Source organism: Dendropsophus ebraccatus, chromosome 6 (assembly GCF_027789765.1).
Source record: "Dendropsophus ebraccatus isolate aDenEbr1 chromosome 6, aDenEbr1.pat, whole genome shotgun sequence".
In the NCBI taxonomy this organism is placed as follows: Eukaryota; Metazoa; Chordata; class Amphibia; order Anura; family Hylidae; genus Dendropsophus; species Dendropsophus ebraccatus.
Window position 1 is genome coordinate 128,972,482 of NC_091459.1, and position 14,845 is coordinate 128,987,326.

Below are 14,845 nucleotides of genomic sequence, written 5' to 3' on the forward strand. Positions count from 1 at the left end.
CTAGCAGATTGGCACTTGTTTACTAAAATGGCCCGTGTAATAGGACCTTAAACCTGTATGTGTATAGGGAAGATGGGAGATAGAACTTTTAGCTAAAGAATCTTTCGGCTGACATTTATTGAAGGCGTTGGTGGACTGAGAGAGTTAACGGAACCTACTGACTGTTGTGGGTTTATCCTACTTTAGCATAAGGTGTATGGTCACCTGTAGCTAGAAGGGTCTCGAGACTTTGTCAGACTGTTAGTCTGTGAGTCAAAGGAACTTTAGTTCAAACCACACTAGAACTGCCAGTTTCATGTTATAACCAAGGTTTGTATTTCTTCGTGAGAACCACCACATTTGTTGAACTTTCTATAAATGTTCCTGTCACTGCCAAGCCTAAATGCCTCTCACTAGTAAACCCTTCATTGAGTTCAGCATTGCAAATGAACCATGCCTGAGCGTTCCTTGCTGTCCCATCTCCTCCAGCACGGGGTCATCACCAGGCCCCTGGCTTTACCATCACAAGCCTGTTGGGGTTAACAACATCACATGACCCTTCCTGGACCTCTCTTTCAAGCGCAATCTCTAGTTACCACAGACAGTGCTGCCAAGGCTGCAGCTGGCGCCTCTCTCTTTTCTATAACTGGAATACATAATAAAATTTTAAGTGCATTTGGACTTCTTTGAGCCCTGTTGACTTCCAGATATTATGATTGCAAAATCCTTCAATGTGCACAACAACGTATAACTCAAGTACTGAACAGACTTTTTCACCCCGTGCTCATAAATATATTAAAGTGGTAGTTTGCCTTGCTGAGCCTGTCTTTTATAGACTATAAATTGATTATTGGCTTTACGGATTCTGGAACCTGAAGTGACTTCTAGAGATGATCGAACATCGGGAAATGTCAGGTTCGATCAAACTCAAACCTTCTCGAACCTTCAGCATTTGATTCCTGATGCCTTCCCGTTCCGTGGGGAAAGTGGGGACAGCAAGAGTACCGTCTGGAAAACAGGGATACAGCCTAGGTAATAGGCTGTATCCCTTTTTTCCAGGCGGTACTCGGGCTGTCTCCACCTTTCCCATGGAACAAGAAGGCATCGGGAATCAAATGCTGAAGGTTCGAGAAGGTTTGAGTTTGATCGAACCTGACATTTCCCAATGTTCGATCATCTCTAGTGACTACTTGCAATCTGTGGGGGACACTTGTCATCAAGTGCCCAATTGCCCTGCAGTGCCATCACAGCGGGAACAAAAAATGGCCCAGTACTCATCTACATCAATGGGCTGTCCATGTAATGCATGGACTTGGGTCTGGTGAATAGACGAACGGGGAGTAGAGATAAGCGAACCTTGAGCATACTTGGGTTCTTCCAAACCCAAGCATGCAGTGCTTGAATACCGGTGGCTGAAGAAGTTGGATGCAGCCCTAAGGCTGCCTGGAAAACATGGATACAGCCATAGGCAATAGGCTGTATCCATGTTTTCCAGGACTCCCTCGGGCTGAGTCCAACTTCTTCAAATGCTGCATGCTCGGTATATGCACATCCCAGTATAAATACATGTAACCACAGTTATTATAACTTTGATTAGGATACGCCTTCCACGAGAGTTCAGGCAATATGGATTTTCAGAAGGTAACGTATCTCTGATGCATGTAAATCAGTTGCCTGCCTAATCCTACAAAGCACAAGCTGCTGTATGAACCTTAGACATGATCCATATGCTAACAATTTATTTTCACTTTCAATGATGAGTGAGAATACAGATACCATTGACTCACGGGTGTACATTTACTAACGTGTCTAGACAGTTGTGTCAGTAAATGTATGGAAGATGTGGAGTCACCTATGCTAACCTGTAACCTGTGCTACTAATCCCATTCAACCTCCACGGTTCACTGCATAATATTAGTCTGAATGTCATATGTCATACCACACAGATCATAACCGGTGAGAAGGCCAGGACAGCCAAAGCTTTGCTAGTAACCTTAAAGAGACTCTGTCAGTAAGTTTATGGTATCCTATCTCAGGGTAGCATAAACTAGTGACAGAGAAGCTGAACAGAATGATGTATCATTTATATTGTTCTGTGCAGCTGATTCAGAAATATCCGCCTGAATAACGTAGACAATAAGTAGTCCACGAGCCCAGCAGTCCTGGATATTCATGATCCATGGCCTATGGCAGAGGTGTCAAATTTATAGCCCTCTAGCTGTTGTGATATTCCCATCATGCCTGGACAGCCAAAGCTTTGTGGTAATTTTGCAACAGCTGGAGGACTGTAGTTTGACAAGGGTGGCCCATGGGGAACCATATAAACATGGCATGACCATCCACATGGCACCAACCAACGGGGAGAGTTGAGTTCAGATAGCAGTTTACAAACCTGTATATAGGCACGGAAGTCTTCTAGAAGCGTCTATTCATTAAAGGCACAGTTCGTATATAGTACAATAACTAAGTGCACATAAAATATTCATATTTATCTATGAAAAGGTTAGACTCCTGACTGGACATATGAAATACAACTTGAACTGAAGCGATTAAACCCAATAAGAACTGGGATGGTCAGTAGTAGGCATAACAATCTCTGGTCTTAAAATGTAAACTGTGCCTACTGCCTTCCCCTGGCATACTTACCCCCCCTCACTCCCCTTCTTTGCTGGGCATCAGTACTCCATGATAGCAGCGCCAGCTGGGGAGCAGTACGCATAAGATTTTTTTTTCGTTTTTCCACCTGTGCGTAAATCAATAAACAAATAAAAAATAAAATAAGACAAAACAATTTTTTTAAAAAAGAATTAACAGCTACATCTTCAGGCCCCGCCCTCAAAATATATGACCAATGTAAAAAAAACTTAACAAAAATGCAAAATGTAAAAAAATTCTAAATATTTTAGTGCCATTTTATTCTATTAGCACAAACAAGGGATATCAGCAACTTATTTTCTTATATTTTACAGTTTCAACGCAAAAGAAAAATTATTAAATATAAAAATAAAGCCCTTTGTATCCTAGAATTTTTTTTCATATAAATAACCAAAACTTTATAGCCACATATACTAAAAAATAGGGAAAAAAATGTGAAAATTGGAAAACCTGGTTATAAATTCAGGAGATTGGCTGAAACTTCAATTGGCTAAGGCCCAAATGTGATGATGTCAGCTTCAATGTAAACCTTTTGGGCTCCAATAAAAAAAATTGTAACCTATCAATTGTTATTTATTGTACCAGTAGCTAGCGATAAGTTTAATTTGAGTATGCTCCAGGTCTATTGTTCGGCATTTGAAGAAGTTAGATGCAGTCATAGAGAGTGTACCCATGCCCTATGGCTGTATCCATGTTTTCCTGTACTGCCTATGGCAGCATCCAACTTCTTCAGCCAGTATTAAAATGTCGAACGATGGGACTTAAGCATGGTTGAGTTGGGCTCATCTCTACCAATGGCTTGTTATGTGAAGGAGAGACCTTTGGGTCCCCTAAGACAGCAGGACCTGGTGCTACATCTTTACCCCTTATCACCCTTTAGTGTTAAAATTAAAGAGGTACTCCGGGCTGGGGTTATTTTTATTGTATGGCCAGGGAAGGGGTGGATATAGAGGCTGCCAGTCACTTACCCCCCGGTTCCAGCGCCGGGCCCCGAGTCGCACCTCCCCGTTCTCCCGTCCCGCTGCTGCTTCTTGGTCTGACGTGACGTCTCAAGGCAGCTTAGCCATTCAACGGTCGTAGCGGAGTCCCACATCGGCCGCTGAATGGCGGAGCTGCCTTGAGACGTCACGTCATGCAGCTCAGACCAGGAAGCGACAGCGGGACGGGAGAACGGGACGGCACGATCCGCGACCCGGCGCTGGAACCGCGAAGTGACTGGTGGCCTCTATATCCACCCCTTCCCGGGCCATAAAATAATAACCCCAGCCCGGAGTACCCCTTTAAATATTATTAGCAAAAAATTTAGACCCACTGTAAGGGAGGCTTTGTATAATTTGTGTAGGGTTTCATGGCTGGAACTAAGATACAGATTTCCAGAGAACAAGAACACAATTATTTCTGCACGTTCCTTTGTATACAATACCTTGATGATCTTCAGTCCAGCTCATTTCCTATTCCCGGTCTACACTCTTACCCCCCCCCCCTCCCGTCCTAACATTCTGTCAAGCAATGGTCTGTAAAATAGTTATCCAGCCCAGCAGACAGGCAAGTGCCGATTGAGAGTAATTTCAGCCCCCAGCATTTAGCCAGGGGCAAAGCAAGCGTGCTCTCTAACTGATCAACCTGGATATTTCATTATTCATTAATTTACTGTTTAACCAAATCCCACTCATTATCAGAGGCAACGCTTGGCAGAGCCCAGAGAACAGTAGCAGTTGGTGTCAGGCGTGGAGAATTGGCCCATTTGATCCTGGGCTGTTTTATTATTCAACACCACTGACTGAAGAAGAAGAAAAAAGCCTATGAATAATAAAGAAGCAAAGCATGTTTGAGCTGAGATGCATGACACAGCCTAACAAAACAGTAGCATTTAGAAAATTAAAGGGTACTTGGCCCTGTCCTAGCAGTTTTTTTTTTGTCTCCATTATGTCTGGCTATAGGCAAAGCAGATATATTCTATTGTTTTGCCTAAACGTGCTTGAATAATGAGGCAAAATGTGATAAAAGATGTTTATGTTGTTACAGAAAAAAGGAAAAAGGTAAAAACACAGATAAGAGAAGGAAAAATAGAAAAATAGAAAAGAAAAAAACAGAAAGGAAAAAAAATAAGCAAGAAAAATTTATAAAAAAAAACTCCCTAAAACTTAAACAATAAAAGAAACAAAATTAAATTAAACAAAGAAACAATAATAGGCTATGTTCCCACAACGGGAACGTCTTTTCGGTTGGCCTTTAAAAAGACGTCTGTGAATATTGTTCATTATTCGCCTCCGTCATTACCGATAAACAGCTGTCATTTGGCGCTAAAACGGAAAGACGGATGTTATTTTTACGTAGTGGGAACATAGCCATAAAAATACACAAAAATAACAAATTAAGAAAATTTAAAAACAAATTCAATTATTAATAGCGGCTTTGTATTGGACTCACTTTACAGCAATTATTATATGAGTATTCGACGTGGCCAAGGAGTTTTGTGAACATTTAAGGCCCTATTACACGTAGCGATTATCGTGTAAAGATTAGCTATAATGACCGATCGATCAATTTTGTAACAAATGATCCTGATGTTATTACATTCACCGATTGCTGTTCTAAACAAACATTTTTACGGTTGTTAATCGTTCCTCAGGACAAGCCATACAACATGTTTTATCTGCTAACGACTTATTAGACGAACAGATTTGCGAACGATTGGCGAACTACCAACGATAATTTTTCAACTTGTTGAAAGGCAACGATTTCTCTAGTGAACAATGTTTTCTTTCAAAGCAACCAATATCAGAAAGTTCCAGAGATTTGTAATTTACTTCTATTAACCCCTAGGCGACCCTGGACGTACCCGTACGTCCAGGGCCGCCTCCATGCGTTCAGAGCGGGGCCGCGCTCTGAACTGCCACTCGCAGCCTGGGACCGCAGCTAGTAGCGGACACAGTCCGATCGCCGTGCCCGCTAATAAAGTAATCGGATGCAGCTTTTAAAGTTGACAGCTGCATCCGATTACTTGATGCAGCCGTTCCCTGGTGTCTAGTGGGGTGGACGTTGTCCCGGAGGAGCGATCCACACATCTTACCCCGTCCGGGGTCTGCGCCGTAATGGCGCAGATCCTGGCTCGGCACTCGATGCAATCGATGTGCCTATCTCATAGATCTATGCTGCATATCTATGCAGCATAGATCTCAATGAGAGATCAGTGCACTTATACTAGAAGTCCCCCAGGGGGAATAACCCTAACCCCAGGGGGAATAACCCTAACCCCAGGGGAGCTTCTATTATAAGTGTAAAATTAAAAATAAAAGTGTTATTATTAATAAAAAGCCCCCTCCCCTAAAAAAAACTAAATCACCCCCCTTTTCCCATGTTATATAAATAAATAAATTAATAAACATGTTTGGTATCGCCGTGTGCGTAATCGCCAGAACTATTCATTTATCACATTCCTGATCTTGCACAGTAAACGGAGTAAGCGTAAAAAATCCCAAAGTGCAAAATTGCGCATTGTCGGTCGCATCAAATCCAGAAAAATTGTAATAAAAAGCGATCAAAAAGTCACATATGCTCAATCAAGGTACCGATCGAATTAACACTCCATGGCGCAAAAAATGACACCTCACACAGCCCCATAGACCAAAGGATAAAAGCGTTATAAGCCTGGGAATGAAGCGATTTTTAGGAACATTTATTTGTTAACAATGGTTTGAATTTTTTACAGCCCATCAGATACAATGAAAGTTATACATGTTACATATCGTTGTAATCGTAATGACTTGAGGAACATGCATAACAAGTCAGTTTTACCCCAGGGCGAACGGCGTAAAAACGAAAAAACCCCAAATAAAAGAAATGCGTTTTTTTTTTTCAATTTCACCACACTTTGAATTTTTTTTCTGGTTTCGCCGTGTACTTTATGAAAAAATTCAGCCAGTCATTGCAAAGTACAATTAGTGACGCAAAAAATAAGGGCTCATGTGGGTTTCTAGGTGGAAAAATGCAAGTGCTATGGCCTTTTAAGCACAAGGAGGAAAAAACGAAAATGCAAAAATTTAAATTGGCCGGGTCCTCTAAGGGTTAAAAAATCTCAAGTATTCCAGTACTTATCAGCTGCTGTATGTCATAGTCTAAGGGTCGTATTAGACGGGACGATTATCGTTCGAAAAATCGTTAGATCATTCGGATTTAAACGATAATCATTTCGTGTAACAGCAGGCAAACAATTAAATTACGAAAAATAATAAAGATCGTGAACATTATTAGCGTCCGTCTATATTATGAGATGGCCTCCATCCTCCACTATGTTCTCAAAGTGGGAACACCAGGGTGCCTTGGTGGCAAGGGCTCATTCTAATCTTCATTATAGGGCACCTTCTCTTCTGTGTACCACTGTAAAAAAAAAAGAAAGTACAACCTATGAATGGAGACAATGCATCATGGGAGTCTTGTGTTATGTCATATTCATCAGATTTGAGGTGAAAACATCTACCTGCAGCGTTGTATTAAACATTAACCCGCTGTAGATCTTTACATTGACGTGGCGGTGAACGACCTTTCACTGTTTGTTTGGTCTATAATGCATTGTAGTAAATTCTAATGGTTCAAAAATATTAACTTAATTGCCAGCTTTTACCTGAGCGGTGATCCGTGTCCACTGCAGGTTCAGAATAATAACTTTATGTTTAGGAGAACAAGAGCAATTTTCCTGTAGTTGGTGACTGATCGAGGCGCGGAGAATAATAATTATGTTTTTTGTAAAAACATATTAAAGGGGTTGTCCAGGATTGGGAAGGAAAAAAAAGAGCCTGTCAATTTCCCAAAACATCACCATTCATGTGTAGCCAGGATAGGATAACACTAAGACCGCCAGGTATGATGTCAAGATGTCTGACTGCACAACCTCATCTCGCGACCACATATCATTATGTGGAAAAATAAGGTGATGTGGAATAATAATAAAAAAATTATAATAGATGGAATTAAAAAACAAAACAATAAAAACCTAGCCCTGGTTTTGCTTTTCTCCTCCGCAGCTCTTGTCCGGTCTCCCGATCTCCTCTCTTCTTCTTGCTTCCTCATTGGCTGAGGTGGTAGATCCTGCTCCTGAGCGCTTGTCTCGAAAGCCAGAAGAAGAGAGGAGATCGGGGCACCGCACATAGCAGAACAAGAGCTTTCGGGGAAGCAGCAAGAAACAAGGGCTAGGTAAGTATGCTACTCACCCTTTCACCGGCAGCATATATATATATTTTTTTACAGTGGCAGGAATACCCCTTTAATAGATATAATAATACTATTTTAAACAGGCCCAGAAGTACATAAAGGGGAAATGGAATGGGAGGTACCTCATGGTTTACCACATAACCAAACTCATTCACAGGTATAAGTGGAAAGTCCTGGACCGTAATGCAAAATCTTTAACAGAGCCTCCACCCACCATGCGCCATTTATAATACTGATGTCTCCTCAGGCCCCAAGGCCCTGGTGTAACTATCTCTGCCTCTCCACCCAATGTAGCGATTGAGAGTATAAATGTTTAATTGAATTGTACATGAATCTCAAAAAGTTTGTGGCCATGTTGGCCACTATGTGGCCTGTGGGGAGTGGGGGCTCAGCCCTGGTTGGTTTCATCCCCTTTACTGTTGGGGAGGAGAACCTGTAATAAACTCTTTTATTAGAAATCAGGATGTAGGAAAGAATTGACCCAAGGGTCAAGAAGAAGGCACGGAGTGGGAAAACAGCAAGGGGAAGATTTATTGAGCTTTGTGTAGTGGAGCAGTAACCCATAGCAACCAATCAGACCCCAGCTTTTTATTTTCCAGTGACAATGAAATTGGTTGCTATGGGCAACTGCCCCACTGCTCATCTGCACAAGGCTTGATAAATCTCCTTCTCTGCCCTTGTGGTAAAACCTGGCCCCAAAAGAGAGGCTGTATTTGATGTTTGAGGTGCCATCTCTTCATGTATAGCACTAGTCCTGTCATTAGACAGTTACCTCAATAAATTATATTTTATGTCGTGTGACATCTCTTACTTTTACAATTTTAACCTTATTACAAAATGGAGGAACATAGTAAAAGTACATTCACATCAACCATAAGTTTGGAAATTCTTTAATACCGCCATGTTTGTTGCGATTCCCAGTCCAGTTGTGTATACGGCTTTCTCAGGGGTGGCCATTGAAGCCGTGAGGACTCGTGTCATGTAACTCCATGTTGGAGGGCAGCTGTACAGGGACAATGTAGTATTGCTTGGCGAGGTCATCTGGTAAAGCCACAGTGGTCATAAATTCTGGCCAGAGGTCATGGAAAGGTTTCAGGAATCTAACCCCAAACTTCTGTGCGACTCTGTTCACGAGGCCAGGAGCGGAAGACTGAATAGAGACAACAGATTACTACAGACCCCCTGCAGAAGCCCCGGGCGAAAACAGATGAATGGTGTGAGATGGACCTATGGATGGGGGGGCTAGCTTTAGAGAAGGAGTTCTTTACAGCAGGACTAAAGAGCTATCCCAGAATAGATGATAGATAGATAGATAGATAGATAGATAGATAGATAGATAGATAGATAGATAGGAGATAGATAGATAGATAGATAATAGATAGATAGATAGATAGATAGATAGATAGATAGGTAGATAGATAGATAGGAGATAGATAGATAGGAGATAGATAGATAGATAGATAGATAGATAGATAGATAGGAGATAGATAGATAGATAGATAGATAGATAGATAGATAGATAGATAGATAGGAGATAGATAGATAGGAGATAGATAGATAGATAGATAGATAGATAGATAGATAGATAGATAGGAGATAGATAGATAGATAGATAGATAGGAGATAGATAGATAGATAGATAGATAGATAGATAGATAGATAGATAGGAGATAGATAGATAGATAGATAGGAGATAGATAGATAGATAGATAGATAGATAGATAGATAGATAGATGTGATAGATAGGAGATAGATAGATAGATAGATAGATAGGAGATAGATAGATAGATAATAGATAGATAGATAGATAGATAGGAGATAGATAAGAAATAGACAGGTAGATAGATATGTAGCAAATAGTTCATCATTACAATCCTTTAAGTAGTTGGTGCTAGTAGACTAGTCGAACTAGATAGATAGATAGATAGATAGATAGGGGATAGTTAGATAGATAGATAGGGGATAGTTAGATAGATAGATAGGGGATAGTTAGATAAATAGATAGATTAATAGGTAGAAGGAAGTGCATAGCTGGACGAATGGAGAGTTGGAAACAGTGCACAAAATAATATACAATGCCTTTCTGTCCTCACTGGCAAACACCATAAGATACACCCATTTGCTATAGGGCCATTTCTTTTATGTAAACCATACATACAATTCATTCTATCTTTATTCAATTTGACTCTACGTGTGATGGCCGCCATTATACCTACTATCACTATGTGCCATTTCTGTATACACACTTTATATACATTATTACATCTAAGGGTAACACAAGAAAAGTGATTCCATTGTTTTTATGCCTTTCTTAGTTTGAGTTTATTTATTTTATTATTTTGTTTATGCCAATAGAGATATCTAAAGTTATGTTAATACAAAAAAAGTGCAATTTTTTTATTTAAATTTTTTTCCTATTATTTGAAATTATTATTTTGACAATTCTCTGAACCAATGATATCTATATCCCAGTCCATTACACAACAAGCTTAACAAAAATTTAATCATTGCCTTGTGTTTGGGAAGACAAAAAAAATAAAAAAAATCAAGCTTCACCCGATGCTCAAAATATATGTTCTCTGTTACCAAAGCTAAAACACAGCTGTAATAACTCATTTCTGCAGATAGAAACTGAAAACTTGTACACCATAAAATCAATTTGCATGAATTAGCTGGAAAATAAATTCTACTCAAGCAGGGCACAAAACCGAGAGAGAGAGAGAAGTAAGCATTTCCTGAAATCGGCCCCTTCCACCTAAAGCTAGCTAATATTAGTCATCAATGGCCCTTCCGAAATCTAATTTGAACCACTTTTACATGACTTCAAACAATGCCATGGCTTGTTCTTCCAGGGTAACTCAATTCAAGACCAATCTGAACCTCCAACCCCCCCAACGCTTTATAACACAGCTCATAAAAGATGCAAATATTCAATTGAAACACTTGGGTTTGGTTTTCAATCACAACCTTAGAATTTTTGCCCCCGGGTTGTGTGTCGGAGCTTCTAAAACGCCAAAGATTCCACGGTTTGATCCACATATTTTAAGACATTAGAAGCAGGAAGGTTGTATCGGTTTTTCATTTCCTGTTCGGATGTTAGAACCCAAACAGTAATGGAGTCTGGAATGACTCTGCAGAGAGAGAGAGAGTGTGTTGAATTATCTACAGAGCCCAATAGGAAATGCTCGCGAGATGCTAGATAGAAAAATAATTTAGTCATTTCAAAGTGGTTTAAACCTTAAGAAAGCATGTAGAGCTGGGTCATTAGATATCCCGATAGAGCGCTCCCTCTCAATACCTTCCTGATGGATAATTAGTTTGTGTTTTTCCGTCCTGTGTAGAATTTGTATTGGGTTTCAAAAAGTCGGGAAAAATCTATTTATGCCAATCTATAAAATGCATGTAGTTACAAAATACAGAGACGGTGGAAATTCATTTTGTTTAAAGCTAAAGAGGAAATGTTTGAACAGATAAGTATCCATAAAAGAGAGAAATACATCCAACGATTGGTCCATCTATCTATTTATTAGTGCTGAGCAAGCAAGCGCGGTCAATCATAGTGTTCATAGCGTATCAGGTGCACCATCTAGCTTGAAGCTCGTCCAAGCACTTCGTAGTGCTTGGGTTGCTGTTTACATATACGCACTACTGTACTGACACAGCCTGTCACTACAGAATCGCAAATATTAAAATAGTTTTGGAGCTCCCAGTATCACTATTTATTATGATGCCAGGGGGTCCGAAACCATTAAAAGATACTAATTCAAATTTTTGTATATTTCCTTTACACATCCCTTTAAGGGTCAAAATATACACATATTAGAATGAAAAAAAATACAATAGGTTACTGTAAGACACATTAAAACTCTGGTGGTAGGATGTCAATGAGGGTAGAATTCTTTAATAGGCACAGTTTTTGGTATAAAAATATTCCAAACAGTGGTCGGCATAAGAATTTAGATTATGTTCTGCTCTGGCACTTTAGGTAAACTCTTCAGATGGCTTTGATGCTAAAAATCAGGAGTAATAGGTAATAGCACCTGAAAGAGTGAATATAAAGATAGCAGCATTATAGCTAAAGACTGTGACTCTTCATTGGGAAGAATTTAAAGCTACGGACTCCTGAAAAGATCTTGAAAATATTTTGTTTTTTAAAAAACACTTTCTCCATGGTTCTTTATAAAAGAAAATAAAAAGAATTCTGTTATACAGTCTCTACAGTAAAGTGTCATCTGTTGGAGAAATAGTTTTCTGATGGGTTTCTTATCAGCACTCCTCTCCTGAAAAAAGTTCTAATCTCATTTATGACCAGATCAAAGGTCAGCTTTGATGTGATCATAAATCAACTTAGAAGCTCCTTCCGTAGAGGAAAGAGAGGGCGATAAGAAAACAACTTGACGAAAGCAAACGGGGAAAAAAAAGTCACCAAGTTTGTGCCAAACTTTTTGGTAAAAGTTGTTGACCTTTTGACACCAGAAAACTTGGACCCCAGCAATCCCAAGCATGGAGACAAAATTGTTACTGGAATGAATGCCAGTTCTCTATTCTTTATGGTACTGCGGAATATTTCTGGATCAACACAGCTATTTTTGTCTTTCTTCTCAGGGTCGGTGGTGGTCCCAGTGGTCGGACCCCCACTGATCAGCTTGTTATACTAACTTTATAAGACGCGAATACTCCTTTAATCTTTCCATAACTAAGGATAAAAAGGAGGATGGCTAAGAATGGCTGAAAAATGGTAGGAGAAGCACACATGGGACCAAAAATGCCCTCTTCTTGGTCATATACGCAGCACATAAGAATCCCCAGCCAATACATGTACCAGACTAGCAGCTATGCCACATGTGCATGCAACAGTCTAGACTCCAATCATTTCTAGGCTAGATCGAACATCTGGAAAAGCTAGGTTCGATCAAACTCGAACCTAGCCAGACCTTCCGCATTTGATTGCTCATGTCTTCACGGTCCGTACGGAAGGAGGAGACATCCCGGGGACCGCCTGGAATTCCGGGATTCTAGGTAATAGGCTGTATCCCGGAATTCCTGGCGGTCCCCGGGATGTCTCCTCCTTCCACACGGACCGTGAAGGCATCAGCAATTAAATACGGAAGGTCTGGCTAGGTTCGAGTTCGATCGAACCTAGCTTTTCCAGATGTTCGATCAAGCCTAATCGTTTACTGCTGAATGCATGGAGCACGTTAACTGGCTCTACAATATCTAAAATAAGCCTCTACAATAAGCTAACGTTTAACAGGTCTCTCTGGACAACCAAGGTAAAAAGTAGAGCAAGCAAAGTTTTAACAAAGTGCTATTGGGTTTTCCCTGGATTCTCTGGTTCCCATTTAAAAACATACTGTTAGGCTTATTCCTACTTACACCAATCCATGGACCTGCTAGGTCTTCTGGCCAGATAGTGCACCTTATCTATAACCGTATCTAGTAGAGTAGGTTTCCTCTGTGAGTTTTTTTTACTCCATATGCCAACATTTTATCACACGGTTATAGCCGTTAATCTTCTGACAGAATAAACAACAATTCAAAATTTTCTATCTTCCTCTGAATAAAACAATGCAAAATAAAAAAAAAATTGATGCATTTGCCTAAACAGCGGCACATCCCATTTGCATTGTTCATGAATGTATAAGAAGTTCCAGATGTTGTCGTATCACAAAAGATTTGTTTAAAATACATTTTCTATGTTAATTGTGTGACACATTGGAATTCCTTGGTGGGTTTCGGAAGACAAATGCTTGAACTGTAAGCGCCTGAAATCTGTCGATGAAAGATATCCATTTGTATTCTAACAATTTTTACATTTTTTAACTGTGCATAGTTTTGTTTTTTGTTTTTTTTTGCTCTTTAAATCTAAGCAATTCTAGTTTATTGGTTGGGCTTGGATTTGGTTCTCAGATTTTCATTTGTAGGGCAAGACGTATAAGGTTCATAAATGCTAAATTACCCCCTCCCCCCACATTAATACATGGGAAATGCTCTAAGCTTGGTCCAAGATTATGAAACATGAATTTTTACAACAACAATGTGTCCAGGCAGTAAATAAAGCAGCTCCTTCTGGAGCAAGAATTAAAGGGCATGTCTAGACAGGGAGGGTTAACATGAGGTCTGGGCTGCTGGGAACGTAACAAAAAGGTATACTTACCCAGCCAATCCTCCTGCCTGGAGCCCACCCTGGTCTCCATCTTTGTTAGTTCATGCAGGTAGGAGGTGTACACTTACGAGAATTGACAGCAGAGACATCTTCTGCTTTGCATGCATTGCCTGTCATCGTTGGAATAGGAAGATAATATTGCCTTGGCAGGAAATGGCTGCTTAGGAAACCAGCAACGGTGGGGGAGCAGGCTGGGTAAGTATATCTCTTTACTATGTTCCTTATAGCCCAAGCCATGTATAAAAAATTTCCTGATAATGAGTGGGGAGAGACACACGCTGCTCTGTGTTTATGGGACTGGGATGGCCCCATAGATGTACATTATGAGTACAGATCAGTGCAACTCGAACATGCTCAATTCTGATCCTGCATCGATTGGATGCAGCCAAAGGGAGTCCGGGAAAACATTGATACAGCCGTAATAGGCCATGAATACACTCCCTAGGGCTGCAACCAACTTCTTCAACCACCAGTATTCAAATGCCGAATGATTAGACTCCAGCATGCTCAAGTCGTGCTCATCTCTAATTATAAGCCAATCCTGGTGACGTGACGCAGAGCTGGGAGTGAATGCACTAGCGTGCACTTCTTCAGGGTAATTCTCATAATCGGTTGGGGTCTAAACACTCTATAAGTTATCAAAAGTTTTCATGGACAGACAGACTTAAACTCATTTATCCAAACAAATGAAGTGTAAATATGACTTTTTAAAGCCGAATTCCAGTTGTGTAGACTGAAAAAACTGAACCTGCAGGTGAAGACTAGTCGCAATCCTTAATATTTTCCTGAAATTACAGTACAGGGATAATACACAGTGATGTCACAGTACAGGGA

General features: G+C 40.2%; 1 long non-coding RNA gene across 1 annotated transcript in view; it reads right to left on the reverse strand.

Annotated features, from left to right (window-relative positions):
• Positions 1-8,719: 8,719 nt before the first annotated feature.
• Positions 8,720-14,845, reverse strand: part of LOC138795088 (uncharacterized) — a 29,862-nt gene continuing 23,736 nt past the window's right edge. Inside the window, exon 2 of the long non-coding RNA XR_011363567.1 lies at positions 8,720-8,995. This is a non-coding gene — a long non-coding RNA (uncharacterized lncRNA). The remainder of the gene's footprint in view (positions 8,996-14,845) is intronic.